Source organism: Hemicordylus capensis, chromosome 2 (assembly GCF_027244095.1).
Source record: "Hemicordylus capensis ecotype Gifberg chromosome 2, rHemCap1.1.pri, whole genome shotgun sequence".
In the NCBI taxonomy this organism is placed as follows: domain Eukaryota; kingdom Metazoa; phylum Chordata; class Lepidosauria; order Squamata; family Cordylidae; genus Hemicordylus; species Hemicordylus capensis.
Genome location: NC_069658.1, coordinates 355,761,955 through 355,777,240, shown reverse-complemented (window position 1 = coordinate 355,777,240; position 15,286 = coordinate 355,761,955).

The window sequence follows — 15,286 nt, the reverse complement described above, 5'->3', positions numbered from 1 at the left end:
TTTCCCCACAAGCAGCCTGAGGGAATTTCCCCTGCAGGCAGCCCAAGCACAACCAGGATCCAAGGTAGACAGGTGTGCTAGCACCATTCTACCTCCAGAAAAGGCTGAGTAAAAAACTCAGGCTACCTAGTGGAACAGCACCAGAATCAGGCCCCATCCCTGCACTCCACACAAGCAGCCCTATCCGGATAGGCCTGTTCAGGCCTGAGTTCAGGCCATTCTTAATTTATCATGATTTTGTCTTGCACCCAAAAGCAGGTAAGAGATTGGGAGTATAGGTGTTTATATACCAATGGCAGAAGCCTCCAAGCTAAGATGGGCGAGCTGGAGTGCTTGGTTACTAATGAAACCATAGATATAATGGGCATAATGGAAACCTGGTGGAATGGTGAGAACCAGTGGGACACTGTTATTCCTGGATACAAGCTCTACAGAAAGGACAGGGACGGGAGGACTGGGGGTGGAGTAGCACTTTACATTAAGGGTGGGATAGACTCCAACAAGCTAGAAAACCTAAGAGGATCAGAGTCCTCCACAGAATTATTATGGGTGACAGTACAAAGACTGAAAGGAAATGTGTTACTGGGGACGTGCTATTGCCCTCTGGATCAAAGCACTGAGAGTGATCTGGAGTTGGAGAAGCAAACACTGGCTGCCGATAAGTTTCTGGGCAAAATACAAGATATTGGTTGTAACCTATAAAGCCCTAAACGGCTTGGGCCCTGGGTATTTAAGAGAACGTCTTCTTTATCATGAACCCCACCATCCATTGAGATCATGAGGAGAGGTCGCCTGCAGTTGCCACTGGCTTGTCTGGTGGCTACTTGGGGACAGGCCTTCTCCGCTGCTGCCCCAATGCTTTGGAACGTGCTCCCTGCTGAAATAAGAGCCTCCCCATTTCTAACAACTTTTTAAAAATCTTTAAAGACACATCTGTTCACCCAGGCCTTTACTCAAATACCATTTCAGTAGTGTTAACATTGTTTTAAAATATTATTTTAAGGTTTTAAATTGTTATGTTTTAACTTTTTGCTGTCATTTATTTTAACCAATGTTTTAATTTCTCTGTTGTCATTATTTGTTTTAACTAATGTTTTAACTTCTCTGTTTTTTGTTGTAAACCATCCAGAGACGTAAGTTTTGGGCAGTATAAAAATATGTTAAATATGTTAAACAAACATAAATATAATAATAAAAATAAATATAAACATAAATAAGAGAGGCATCAAAGATAGACTGAGCTATAATAATGCTGACTTCAATCACCCACACATATACTGGGCAAATCTGCATTCAGGTAATGACAGAGAGGCCAGATTTCTAGACATGCTAAATGACTGGGCCTTAGTTGGTTGCAGAATCAACCAGAGAGAAGGTGACCTTGGACCTAATCCTGAGTGGTGCCCAGGACCTGGTGCAAGATGTCAGAGTTGTAGAAGTATTGGGGAACAGTGACCATAAATAGTTTAAATTCAGTTTATTATTATCATAGATCAGCACAGAACAATGACCATAGTATGATCCAATTCAGCTTATATGAGAGTGGAGTATTGCCAAGGAAGTCCAACACACATATGCTGGATTTCAGAAGAGGAAACTTCTCAAAAATGAGGGGACTGGTAAAAAGGAAGCTGAAAGGGAAAGTCTGGAAAGGCAAATCACTCCAGAAAGCATGGAACTTATTTAAAACCATATTATTAGAAGCTTAGTGGGAATGTATAGCAAGAAGGAGGAAAGGTACCAGCAAGTTCAGGAGGATGCCAGCATGGCTAACAAGTAGAGTCAGGGAAGCAATAAAAGGGAAGAAGACTTCCTAAATGAAGAGAACAGGAAGGAAAATAAACTCTGGCAAGAGAAACGAAAGGAGACAATAAGGGATGCAAAAAGAGAGTTTGACAAGCATATAGCTAGAATTGTCAAGGGGAATAACAAAAACTTCTTTAAATATATCAGCAGCAGAAAACCTGCCAGGGAGGCGGTTGAACCATTAGACAATGAGTGAGTGAAAGGCATTATTAAGGAAGACAAGGAGATTGCAGAGAAGCTGAATGAGTTCTGGACTAGGACCGGGGAGACCTGAGTTCAAATCCCCATTCAGCCATAAAACTAGCTGGGTGACTCTGGGCCAGTCACTTCTCTCTCAGCCTAACCTACTTCACAGGGTTGTTGTGAGGAGAAACTCAAGTATGTAGTACACCGCTCTGGGCTCCTTGGAGGAAGAGTGGGATATAAATATTATAATAATAATAATAATAATAATAATAATAATAATAATAATAATAATAATAATACCTGCCCCGGAACTGAGCTTCTCAGGCTTGGAGGGTGAAGAACTGGGCAAATTTGAGGTGATGAGGGAAGATGTTCTAAACTGTCTTGAAAAACTAAAAATTAACAAATCAACAGGGCCATATGGCATCCACTCAAGAGTTCTGAAGGAACTCAAATGTGAAATTGCTGGTCTCCTAGCAAAAATATGTAGCTTGTCCCTTCAATCAGGCTTTGTACCAGAGGACTGGAAAATAGCTAATGTAACTCCAGTTTTCAAGAAGGGATCCAGGGGGGATCTGGGAAATTACAGGCCAATTATCTTAACTCTAGTGCTAGGCAAATTGATGGAAAGCATACTTAAGGTCAAAATTGTTAAAACACATAGAAGAACAGGCCTTGCTGAAGAAGAACCAGCATGGCTTCTGCAAAGGCAAATCTTACCTCACTAACCTTTTGGAGTTCTTTGAGGGTATTAACAGACATGTAGACAAAGGTGATCCAGTTGAAACAGTATACTTGGACATTCAAAAAACTTTTGACAAAGTTACCCATCAGAGGCTCTTGCATAAACTTAGCAGTCATGGGATAAGGGTTCATGTGTGGATTGGTAACTAGTTAAAGGACAGAAAACAGAGGGTGGGAATAAAGGGGCAGTTTTCACAATGAAGGGAAGTAAGAAGTGAGGTCCCCCACAGATCTGTACTGGGACCAGTGCTCTTTTACTTGTTCATAAATGATTTAGAAGTTGGGGTAAGCAGCGAAGTGGCCAAATTCACAGATGACACAGATAATCTATTTAGGGTAGTGAAATCCAAAACAGATTGTGAGGAGCTCCAAAAAGATCTCTCCAAACTAGGGTAGTGGGTGACAAAATGGCAAATGCAGTTCAATGTAAGCAAGAGTAAAGTGATGCTTATTGGGGCAAATTCAAAAACAAAAAACAAACTTGACATATACACTGATAGGATCTGAGCTGATGGTGACTGACCAAAAGAGAGATCTTGGGGTTGTGGTGGACACCTCATTGAAAGTGTTGGCTCAGTGTGCGGCAGCTGTGAAAAAGGCCAATTCCATGCTAGGGATCATTAGCATGGAAGCCCAGCAGAGGGGGAAAGAGAGAGTCCATCCATCTCCCACCCAGTGCTGCCTGGAGTGAGAGACCAGGTGGGTGCTGGGGTTCCTTCTGCTGTTGCTGGCCTGCTTTTGCTTCCCCTGGGGCTGCAGCCTCAGGTTAACATCTGTGGGAAGTATGGGCAGGACTGGGACCAGCCCCTGAGTGACTCAGCTGTTCCTCGGGTCACCTGCTCAGTTTGGGGCTTTATAGGAAGGCTCCTTGTGGTGGCGGGCCCACCACTGAAGGGGCAACACCAAAGGAGGTTGCCCCTTTGTGGGAGCCACTTCCGGGGAGGGCAAGCGCTAGAGGACTTCTGTTTAATTAGTTTTAAGCTGTTTTAGACTTGGGTTGAAATTGCGGTAATGTGTTTGGGTTCATCTGAAGATGGGGGGACAGGGAGTGCCTTCGTTGACTATGGGGCAGCCATCCCAGTGGTGGTGGGGAATAGAAAAAATAATGTTGGCAGGTCAGTGGGCCGTTCCAGGGGAAGGGTAGTCAGAAATTTAATAGCGGTCTCTCCTTCCAGCTGTCTTGCCAGCTCTCTGACCTTGGGGAGCATTGCCAACAACCCACATAGCTTTTCCCTGCTCCTCTGTAATGCCAGGTCAGTCCAAAATAAATCTGAACTCATCCATGATTTGATCATGGATGAAGGGGCCAACCTGGTATGTATTACTGAGACTTGGTTGGGGGAGGCTAGTGGTCCAGTTTGGTCCCAGCTTCTCCCTCCAGGATATTCTGTAGAGGAGCAGGTGAGGAGACGTGGGCAGGGAGGTGGGGTGGCTGTGGTCTATAAGAATAACATCTCCCTTACCAGGGTCCCTGTCAGGGTATCGGACAATACTGAATGTGTGTACTTGAGTTTGGGGACCAGGGATAGATTGGGACTTCTGTTGGTGTACTGATCATCCCACTGCCTAGCGGAATCCCTTACTGAGCTCACGGACTTGGTCGCAGAACTCGCTTTGGAGTCTCCCAGATTCTGGGTGCTGGGGGACTTCAATGTTCATTTCGGGACCAATTTGTCCAGGGCAGCTCAGGAGTTCATGGTGGCCATGACAACTATGGGCCTATCCCAAGTGGTCTCTGGACCGACACATATTGCAGGTCACACACTTGATTTAGTATTTTACTCTGATCAGGTTGGTGTTCCATGGGTGGGACTCCTGTGATTTCCCCATTGTCATGGACGGACCACCATCTGGTTAAGGTTGGACTTACAACCACTTCCCACCTCCGCTGGGGCGAGGGGCCCATTAGAATGGCCCACCCAAAGAGGTGATTAGATCCATTAAGATTCCAAGAAGCCTTGGAGGGATTTAATGTTGGCTTTGTCAGTGATCCTGTTGATGCCATGGTTGAGAATTGGAACAATTTGCTCACCAGGGCAGTAGACACGATTGCTCCCAAGTGTCCCCTCCAACCCGCTTCAAAATTGACCCCAATATCAGGGTGGCCAGAACCTAAGGGGTATACTCATGAGTCAAATGGGCCATAACCCAAAATTTGGCTTAAAAAAGCTAAATCTGGCAACAGAGCTTGGTATACAGAAGATCTACGGGGGCTGAAATGGCAAGGTAGGCAACTGGAGCGCAAGTGGAAGAAGACTCGACTCGAATCTGACAGATTGCAACATAGAGCACATCTAAAGATCTATGCTCAGGCAATACGTATTGCCTCTGCGAATTCATGTCCAGCGGAGTTGTTCATGGCTGAATGGGGATTTGAACTCAGGTCTCCCCGGTCCTAGTCCGGCACTCTAGCCACTACACCACGCTGGCTGGTGTAATGCTTAAACAATACACCAAAATTGGTCCACCAGATCTATAGAGATCCACCATTCTGCTAACTAGTGAAGAGAAGATTGCAGGAAAGGTAGGAGATCCATTTATAAGTTACAGTCCAGCCAATGTTAAGCACTCATAAGTCTGATTCAATAGGATACATGCAAACATGTGATTAATTTTCCTCCACAAACCAAAACTTTGGCTGAAATAAGCCCATGCATCTCAAGGTTTGGGATCTTAATCGGGGACATTTTGATGAACACAGTATAAACAGAGAATGAAAAACATTAAAACCTCATTATCATTGAACTGAATTGTCCTGTTCTTAAAAGGGGGGGAAAGTTTATTATTATTATTATTATTATTATTATTATTATTATTATTATTATTTATTTGATTTCTATACCGCCCTTCCAAAAATGGCTCAGGGCAGTTTACAAAGAGAAATAACAAATAAGATGGATCCCTGTCCCCAAAGGGCTCACAATCTAAACGAAACGTAAGATAGACACCAGCAACAGTCACTGGAAGTACTGTGCTGGGGGTGAATAGGGTCAGTTACTCTCCCCCTGCTAAATAAAGAGAATCATCACGGTAAAAGGTGCCTCTTTGCCCAGTTAGCAGGGGCTAACTATAATTTACATTATGATATATGTAAATTAGTGACATCTTTATTGTTTTCAGAAAGCTGCTGCATTATGCATTTGTAGCACTGACTTTAGGAAAGGCAGTCAGATCTGCTGCTTAGAGAACACTTAAGCATTCAGTACTAGTACTCATTTTCATTGAAAGAAATGTGCTGTAAGCAGTCTCTTATTTCAAACAGATTCCTGGCCTGCTTTCTACACTGTTGATAAATATATTTAGGGTTTATTAAGATTTCCCCCAGGCCCTCTCAGCATCCTTTCCCAACCCCATCCTTGGGCTGCTGCGGGGGCGAGCAGTCTCTTATGGGGGGGGGGAGTTTGCAAAAATAATGTTTATATAATTAGAAAACATTTGACTGAAAATGCATTAGTGGAAACTGCTGAGTTAATAAGAATCCAGGACATTTTATTCCCTCGCCTTTATTGGTAATCTGACAGCCAAGTGATTTCCCCATTTATACTAGGGATGAGTGTAAAAACCCAACCAACTTTCTGAACAAGCCAAGTATTATTGCTTTAAGTAGGTGATATATCCTCTGTTGGGGAAATGGCATCCTTTCCTTGCAAGAAAAAGAGCTCTCTGACCTTAATATATTACTTTGATGCATTTAATGCTATAAGCACCTGTGGTTCACTGAATCAATCTTTCTGAATAATTTTTTAAAAATACTATATTATCCAAAGGCACATCATGGCAAATAATAATGGGTATCTTTCCTATGGTACAGCCCTTCCAGAAGTAGGGATACATGATCAGGAAGTCAACACACAAGAAAAAGCAGCAGTAATGTATAAACCATTAGGTATCCCTTTTGTATGCAACCCACATCTATTCTTCATGCATAGCCTTACTTAGGGTTACTACAGCGCAGAAGACGGGTTCCTGCATTTACATTGTTGGTTGACCACACCTTTTTGGTAATGTTTCCCATCAGCATCCTCTACTGCAAAATAACATCTCGTCCTACAACTGGGGAAGAACTGTAGCTCAGTAGCAGAGCATCTCTTTTGATGGCAAAAGGTCCCACATCCCTGGCATCTCCAGGCAGGGCTGCAAAAGATCCCTGCCTGAAATCCTGGAAAGTCACTGCCAGGCATTGCAGGCCTTACTTTATAGACATGGCTGACATTCAGACTAGCATTGTGTGGGTACAGCATGCTGAGTTCTGGAATATTGCTGCACTATTGTGTGAAAAGGCAGGATTTTCATCACTCTCTCCTTCCCTCTGAAGCTCACTGTGTGTCATAAAAATATCAGGGAATGTCATCCCTATCATCTCAGTGTGCAGGAACTCAGCACATTGCACCTGAACAGTGCTTCTCTAAATGTCAGCCCATGAGTGTAAACAATACCGTATTCACCCAAGTAGAAGACTTACCTGAATTTAAGACAACCCTCAAAGAACAGAGATTAAATACAGGTTGTACCTGTGTTTGCCCAAGGGAAGAGGAATCTGAATTTAAGACAACCCCACTATATATTGGCCATACATCAATATGATGCAATACTAGCTATACCAAATGCTCCCACCCCACTCAGAGGCTTTACAGACAGTACTGTTACCCCGAATCTCCTTTGGAAGAGAGTGTGTGTATTCACACACCAGCCATACTTACCCCAAAGTCCCTTCGAGATCCTTGGAAGCATTCCACACACAGATTGGGCTTTGTCTTCCAAATTCTAGCTTATCTCAATGTATTTCCGGGTTTTTAAAATGCTGGTTTTAAGTTACTTTTTCTGAAAATGCCAGAGCAAATAGGGAGAGGCAATGATGTAGAATCATTAGCATGATAAGAGGGATACTCTCTTTAGAAATGCAGATATAGCTCTTTAACAATCTCTCCGCCACCCCCGCACCACTGGCTAGAAGGCAAAACGGAGGCATGTGATTGAACTTGCACCAAAACAAAACCCGAGAGCAGAGGGGAGGGGCTGCTTCCCTCAATGCCGCGAGGGTGATTCAAAGTGGCTTCACTCGACATTAACCACGTAGCATGAAGCCATGTGCGAATAACTCCCTGGTAGGAATGTGTGAACTGGTTTGGGGGTTCAAGGGTTCAAGGGTTCCGTTCAATGGTTCGATGGTTCAGGGGTTGGGGTCAAACTGACCCCACCCCAGTTCCATCCAGACCGGGCCTCTGCGAGGCCTGGCATGGCCCAGGGCCTCGCAGAGGCCGTTTGCACATGTGGGGTGGCCATTTTTTAAAAGAAAAATGGCCACCGTGCATGCTCAACTCGAATCGAACTGGGCCAGCCAGTTCCGTGTACACCCTTACTCCCCGGTAGCACATGTGGCTCCCAGTATTTTTAAGAGGCTTTGTTTGTCTTCAATGACATCATCATGTCACCAAATCTGATTGACTACATCATTAGGCTATCCTGTTTTCTACATAATCCCCAATTGGCTGGGACCATGCCATGTGACTTATTTTAAAAGGCAAGACAATTCAGTAATGAGAAGAAAAGATGGTGCCAAGCTGCAGCAGAAAGGAAACAATGGCAGCAAATATGATTAAAAGGATAAATATTCTCACAGTTTGGGATGGTTGTTTGGTTCAGGAAATATTTTGCCTTCTCAACCCACCAAAAGCACTACTGTTCTCAACGATCAAAGTAGAACATATGAATCAAAACTCATTTGTTCAATATGAGTCGGAGGACAACTCAAACAGCACACAGATGGTGCAGGACACAGTCTATGTTTAGATTTTGTCAGTCATCTCTCCGCCAATTGGCCCATGAGTCAATGTCATATAGTTTTGAATATGTAAACTAGATTGTGTACAGGTGCAGATTCCTCTAGTATGAGTCTTGCCATGTAAAAGCTGTACGACATTTATGCATTGTGTGTAACCCCTTCAAATAATGGCCATTAACCTAATTACATGCACATATGTTAAAGAGAAGTACCACTGCCAGACATCGTAAAAGGTTATTTATAGCTGTGTGTTCATTTAAAAAAAAATCTGGAAAAATTAAAAAGTTACATTAACTTAAAGAAGTAGAATAAAGGCGAATCCTTTGTCTTGTGGGGATGGGCAGGAGTAAAATTAAGCAACCATGTTATTGTAGCCCATTGCAAAAAGTGTTCCTCAGATCAGAAAGGCTTCTATGCAGCACATTAGACTTCCATATAGATGGTAACTTCAATATAATTCTTTTTGAAAAAAATGAAAATATCCACAATATGTGTGGATGTATTTTGAAGGCAAAGAAAACGAAGAATTAAAATTTGTCATTTATGATTACATTATTAGTCCTCCTCTTGTAAAATCTGGCGGGGGGGGCAAATTTCAGAGTCAATATTTCATACAAAGGTCTGTAAAGGACATACTAGAGGATAGAGATGTGCACGAATGGCTCATGCATGGGCTGGCAGAGCAGGAAATGGTTCCCTTAAGAAGCCTGTAAGGAGTGCCTTACCTGCTCCTCCCCGCCCTGTTGCTTTTTTGGGCATGGCACCTCTCCCCACCCAGCTGCGCAGGGCTGCAGCACTGTTCCCTGCAGCCTCCATGCAGCACATCGCCGGTGAGCTTAAATATGAATCTTGGACTAAATATCAATTGACCTCAGCTGTCTATTGACAGGATCTTGAGGCAGCCAGCTCTTGTCTCCAAGTCAGTTCATAGTCTAAAGTAAGACAATGCTTGGCTACGCCAAAGCTCATATCAACAGTGGGGTATGTTGTTAGAACAGCCTGTTTGGGGGCTACAAACAGTACCCCACTATGTGATTTGGAACTGCAGGCTTGCAGTCTCTGAACTCTGCACATGCCCATATTTAGCAAAACTCTCAAGTTGGTCACTTAGCACAAGCAAACATAGGGCAACTATTGCCCAAGGTTAGTATAACAAGCGACTGCAAGGTATAACCCTATGGCCCCTCTCTATTAAGGAGAGAGACTATTTCTCACGGGAATCGTAAAAATCCCTTTTTGGCATAAAGGATTAGTTTCACTAATCGTCTTCACAAGAACTCAGATAAGGCTGAGCACTCCCACTCCACTATCACTGTGCTAATAGCCTGGCATGGACCAGAAGGAATAGTTGTTGGTATCAAAAGAATCATTAGCTCCCCACCTGGAAGCATGTGCCAGCTAAGCTTTGAGCTTGCCCATTCACTCCAGCCCATACTATCTGTTCAAACCATTTCACTTTATTGTTCATCAAGATCACACCTATCGATGATCAAATCAAGCAATATGAATTCCTACCACCTTTCGACCATGAATGTCAGCCCCAACAGCAAGAAGGTGTAACCTGTGTATAGCCTGAAGGTATGATTTTGCCTATTTCTAGCCCAAATGCCAACAAATGTTGTGCTCTGGCTTTAGCTATTGCATCCGCTCCAGCTTTTGCTCCAGCCTTGATTCCAGCTTAGATCCCAGCCTCCAGTTTGGACTTGTCTCCAGACCCAAACTTAACACCACACTTGGCAGCTCTAGAGAATTGGATCCTAGAGACCCCACCACCTTTGGACTTTTCCAGTAACCAGATGCTATCCTGCTTTCCCACCTTGTGCCTGTAAGGAGATCCACCAACGCTCACTACCTGCAAGTGTGACAGACACACCGCTGGATCTTAGGAACATAGGACGCAGCCATATACTGAGTCAGACCATTGGTCTATCTAGCTCAGTATTGTCTTCACAGACTGGCAGTGGCTTCTCCAAGGTTGCAGGCAGGAGGCTCTCTCAGCCCTATCTTGGAGATGCTGCCAGGGAGGGAACTTGAAACCTTCTGCTCTTCCCAGAGCGGCTCCATCCCTTGAGGGGAATATCTTGCAGTGCTCACACTTCTAGTCTCCCATTCTTATGCAACCAGGGCAGACCTTGCTTAGCTAAGGGGACAAGTCATGCTTGCTACCACAAGACCAGCTCTCCTCTCACCTCTTGGATTGGTAATACAAATTGCCTATCTTTTGAAATCTCCTCACCGCCTTCTCTTTTCTCTTTAAGTCTAAAACTGCTCTTCAGGCCCTTTCTCTAGCCAGCCTGATTCAGTAATAATTCAGACCTTAAGCTAAAACGCCTCTTCATCAGATTCCGAATTAGCACTATTAGTTAATATTTTATTGCCTCCTTGACTGCTTAATCAATTTTTCTCTTACTGTACCCCTAATTCCCTGAATAAATCTTGTTATACCACCTCCCATTTCTCATTATTTCCAGACCAAAGCTTTGCACATATTAACACTGTAACAGAATGTTCACTACAGTCTTGCTAATTCTTCAGGACTTACTTGTGAGTCAGGAAATTCATTTTACAGTCAGACCTGTTACTAACAATGCTTTTTTGCTGGCTCCCAGGAACCCCACCCCCCCATTTATGTTTGAGACTCCAGGCTCGAATATCTCTCTCTTGACATGCTCAGGAGCCTCACAGCATCATGAGCGCTATGTTTCTGACACATAGGGACAGGTAATTTAGTTGACAGTGAGCTAGTCACCCCTAGAAGAGCGATATATAAATATCCATAGTAGTAGTAGTAACAAGCAACTAACAAGCAAATTGGAAAGGGGGGCAGATGCATGCCCTCCCTATCTGGAATACCCTAAGTAGACCCCAGAAGTTCACTAAAGTAGGCTAACTTCCAGCTAAGGTCACTCTGCACTCTGCCACAGCCCCTCCCCTCCTTTTTCAAAGGATAGCAGCAAGTTAATGTGCCAATTAACTCAGCAGGAAGAATACAGATAAGGCTTGTGGAGGTAAATCTCCCCCCTCACAAAAGAGGCTGAGCCAGAGATAAGGACCTAGAGATGCACCCATTAAAAGTGTTGGTTGGATTATTGGACTCTCCGTCCATGCATATTTCCTCTTCTCATACCTATGCACTCTATTTTCATGACAACCAGCCTCTACTTGCCTCAGCAATTCCCATAGTGTTACATCCAGGAAGAGCGATCAGCAACAATGGAATCCTTGCTGGTTCCACCCAACACACCTATTCAATAAAAAAAGGTCAATTGGATATTCCCCCCAGGATATGTTTTGGAATATATCATGCCAGTGCCATAATCCAGTGTGCTCTTTGAGTACCATTTACCTTGGAGTCACCAGCTGCCTGGGTGATTTACTGTTCACAGGCCACCATGCCAGACTGTGTTCAGTTCTTCATGCCACTCTCCAGATCATTTCTCTTGCCAAGCCTGATCTGCCCAGTTTTCCTCACCAACATATGAAGCTGGTTCCACAGAGGAAGCACCCTCATGGATTTACCTCTATCAACTAACCCCCACCCCAACCTTCTCGCCCCTGCCTCTGACCGAGCTGTCTCTGAGGAATGAGGTCCTTCAGATGTTCCAGGAGCCCTGAGGTCTCTTCATCCAGATCAGGTGACATGCACATTTGCACCTCACTGGGCCCAACTCTATTCCTATCCCTTTTTCTTAAATCCAGCCTCCTCCTTCTCTAAAAGCCTCTTTCTGTTGCCCACCTTGGAATAAATACAATTAGGACTTTAAGCTACAACACTTCTTTGCAGTTGAATATATCTTTAATAGTAATATTGCTTTAACCACATATTTCTTCCACTGTACCCCTCCCTACAATAAAAGCTTTCTTTTGATTTTGAAACTTCAATCTTGCCTCCATCCAGTCATTTCTTGTGCAAATTTAATCTGACGTGGAACTGTTCCTTTCTGAGCTAATTTCCCCATGCAAGCTTGAATGCAAAATTAGGGGTGTTCACCAATCACTCCTCCTATCTGCTTTACTTACTGCTATACTGCTTTACTTACATAAACCCCTATCTGCTTTGCTTACTACTCGGAGATCAAGTCGAGCAACCCCCCAAATAGCCAAATGGATCACCAGATATATGGATTTTGATTTCCAGGTGGAATATCTTCAGAATACAACTACAGAATTTTCTCTTAACTTCTACTTCCAGATCAAGAGGGGATCCCAGAAAATGAGGATGAAGGAGTAGTAATTGCACAGATAGCTGCATCCAGTCATGGAGGGATCACGTCTTCTGAATGGAAAGCAGCTTTCAGTGCTGATCAAGTGCTTACTGAACTTATACCTTATATAATTAATGGATGGCCGTATGAAAACAGAGTACGTGAACATCTTCAACCATACATGCACGTAGCAAGTGAGCTGTCTCTTTTCAATGAACTGGTGCTGAGGACTGATCGTTTGGTGGTGCCAACCTCCTTACAAGCAAAAGTGATCAAAATTGCCTAGGTTTGAGCTTGACTAAAAGGTGAATCAGAGAAAATCTTTGGTGGCCAGGTATGGACAAAAACATTAAAGATGTAATCAGGCACTGTATGGCTTGTGCTATATCTGACTAATTACAGAAGACTTTTATCATCCCCTTGACTCCAGTGGAGTATCCCAGTGGTCCCTGGTGAAAACTTGATCTGGATACAATGGGGCCTTTTGATAACCAATCCATGAAACAAAGATTTGTTATAGTGATGGTATATTACTCTTCCAGTTAGACAGAAGTTTCATTTACCTACATTACTACAGCTCATGGCTGCAGTTTTTGTGTGGAAAGGTCTTCCTAGAGAAGTAGTGACTGGCAATGGGACACAGCTTATCTCATTTGAAATGGAGCAATACTTGCACAACCATGGGATAAAACATGACCCTTTCCTTGAACCATCCCGAGGGAATGGCTTAGTGGAAAGAATGAACAGATTAGTGAAAGAAAGTTTACAACTGGCTACTATGCAACAACAACCCTGGAAAGAGGCAATCTGTGAAACTCTATTTGCTTATCACACTACCCCTCATTCTACTACAGGAAAATCACCTTTTGAACTCACAAGTGGACACAAAGCTACCACCAAACTGTGTAATGACAACAACTGATAGGGCTTTCCATGCCATCTCACCCTGAGGATGCAGAGATTCATGATCTGGTAAGAGAGAAGCAGTGAAAATATAAATTATATGTAGATCAGAAACAGGGTGCAAAACAGTGAACATTTCAGGTGGGAGACTTTGTTTTAGTACAGCTCACTTATAAAGTGAGAAAGGGATGTTCCCAATATTCTGGACCAAAACAAATAATTGAAATCCAAGGAGCATCTGTCCTATTGGATAGAAATGGAGCAGTTTCAGATTTTCCAGCATGCATACTATGAAACAAGAGGGAAGGGAATCTGATATCGAGAGGAACTGGAGAGTTATTTAATCTTGCCTCCAGTTTTGACCTTGCAGGTGAGGCTGATGAAAGTGATGGTTAAGCCTCGGTAACAAAATTCCAAACAACTCCTGTGCCCGAGAACCCAGGACTCAGGAGAAGTGTGCTTGACAGGAAACCACCTAAAAGACATCAAGACCTTGTCACTGTTGTTATAAAGGGGAGAAAAGTGTTGTACTATCTAAGTAGTCTTTTATGTTATGTTGTTGAGAAGTTTGTCCCAGTGGGGATTGTGTGTGTGGGGGGGGGTAGAATCAGAAAGGAAAAGGGAGGGAAAAACTACTTATGTTTTCTTTGTTTGTATGAGGGAGGCAGCTATAAAACACAGCAACACTTGTAACACTTACTCCAGATTATCCCAATGGGTAATCCAATTATCCCATATTGGGCTATGCAAGAGTAAAACATTTTAGACCTTGTTAATGAAACTGTTCTAGCTAAACACTTAAATTGGGCTTTGGGGGTACTGTGGAAAATCAGCATGACTATATAGAACAGTTTATTACAGTATCAATTTGAGCAAAGTTTTGGTCTGGAAATGATTAGAAGATAGGAATATGGTACAATCAGCTGTATTTAGGGATTATCGGGGTACAGGAAGAGAAAAGGATTGATTAGGCAAGGTGAGGAGGAAATAAAATCTTAAGTAGCAGTATTAACTAGAGTCTCACAAAGAGACATTTTAGTTTAAGGTCCAAATTGTCAATGAATTGGCTTGAGAAAGGACCAAGATGTAGACTTAAAGAGGAGAGAGAAGGCAGCAAGGAGATTTAAAAAGGGATAGGAAGTTAGTATTACTGGTCCCATTCCGTCTGTTTCAGCCTTGGATACACTTGTAGGTTGGTGCGTGCAGGTAGACTTCCTTGCAGGGGGGAGCCAGCAGAAAAGCAGGAAGAAGAAAGGGTGATGAGCAAAGAGTTACCACTAGAACCCTTGAGAACCAGCAGGGCAAAAATCCATGTGGAGTCTGATTCCAATTCTGATCCCGAGGCTGGTCCAGGGGTATTTGTACTCAGAAATATAACTTAAGGCAATGAATTAGTCAAGCACCCTGATTGCAGGGGCTGAAACTTGCATCTAACAAAGAAGTTCATGTTTACTTGAACCAATCAAGTGGTTTTGGTCTTTAAGAAACAAAAGGTGGAATGGCTGGTCAAGAATCTCCTTGGGCAGTGCTGCCCCATGTTTACTTGTGCCAAGTGGCCAAACCGCATAGTGTGCCAAATATGGGCATGTGCAGAGTTCACAATCCCATGAGCTCAGGTATCCATGATGCCTCCTGCAATTCAGGTATCCATGATGCAAGC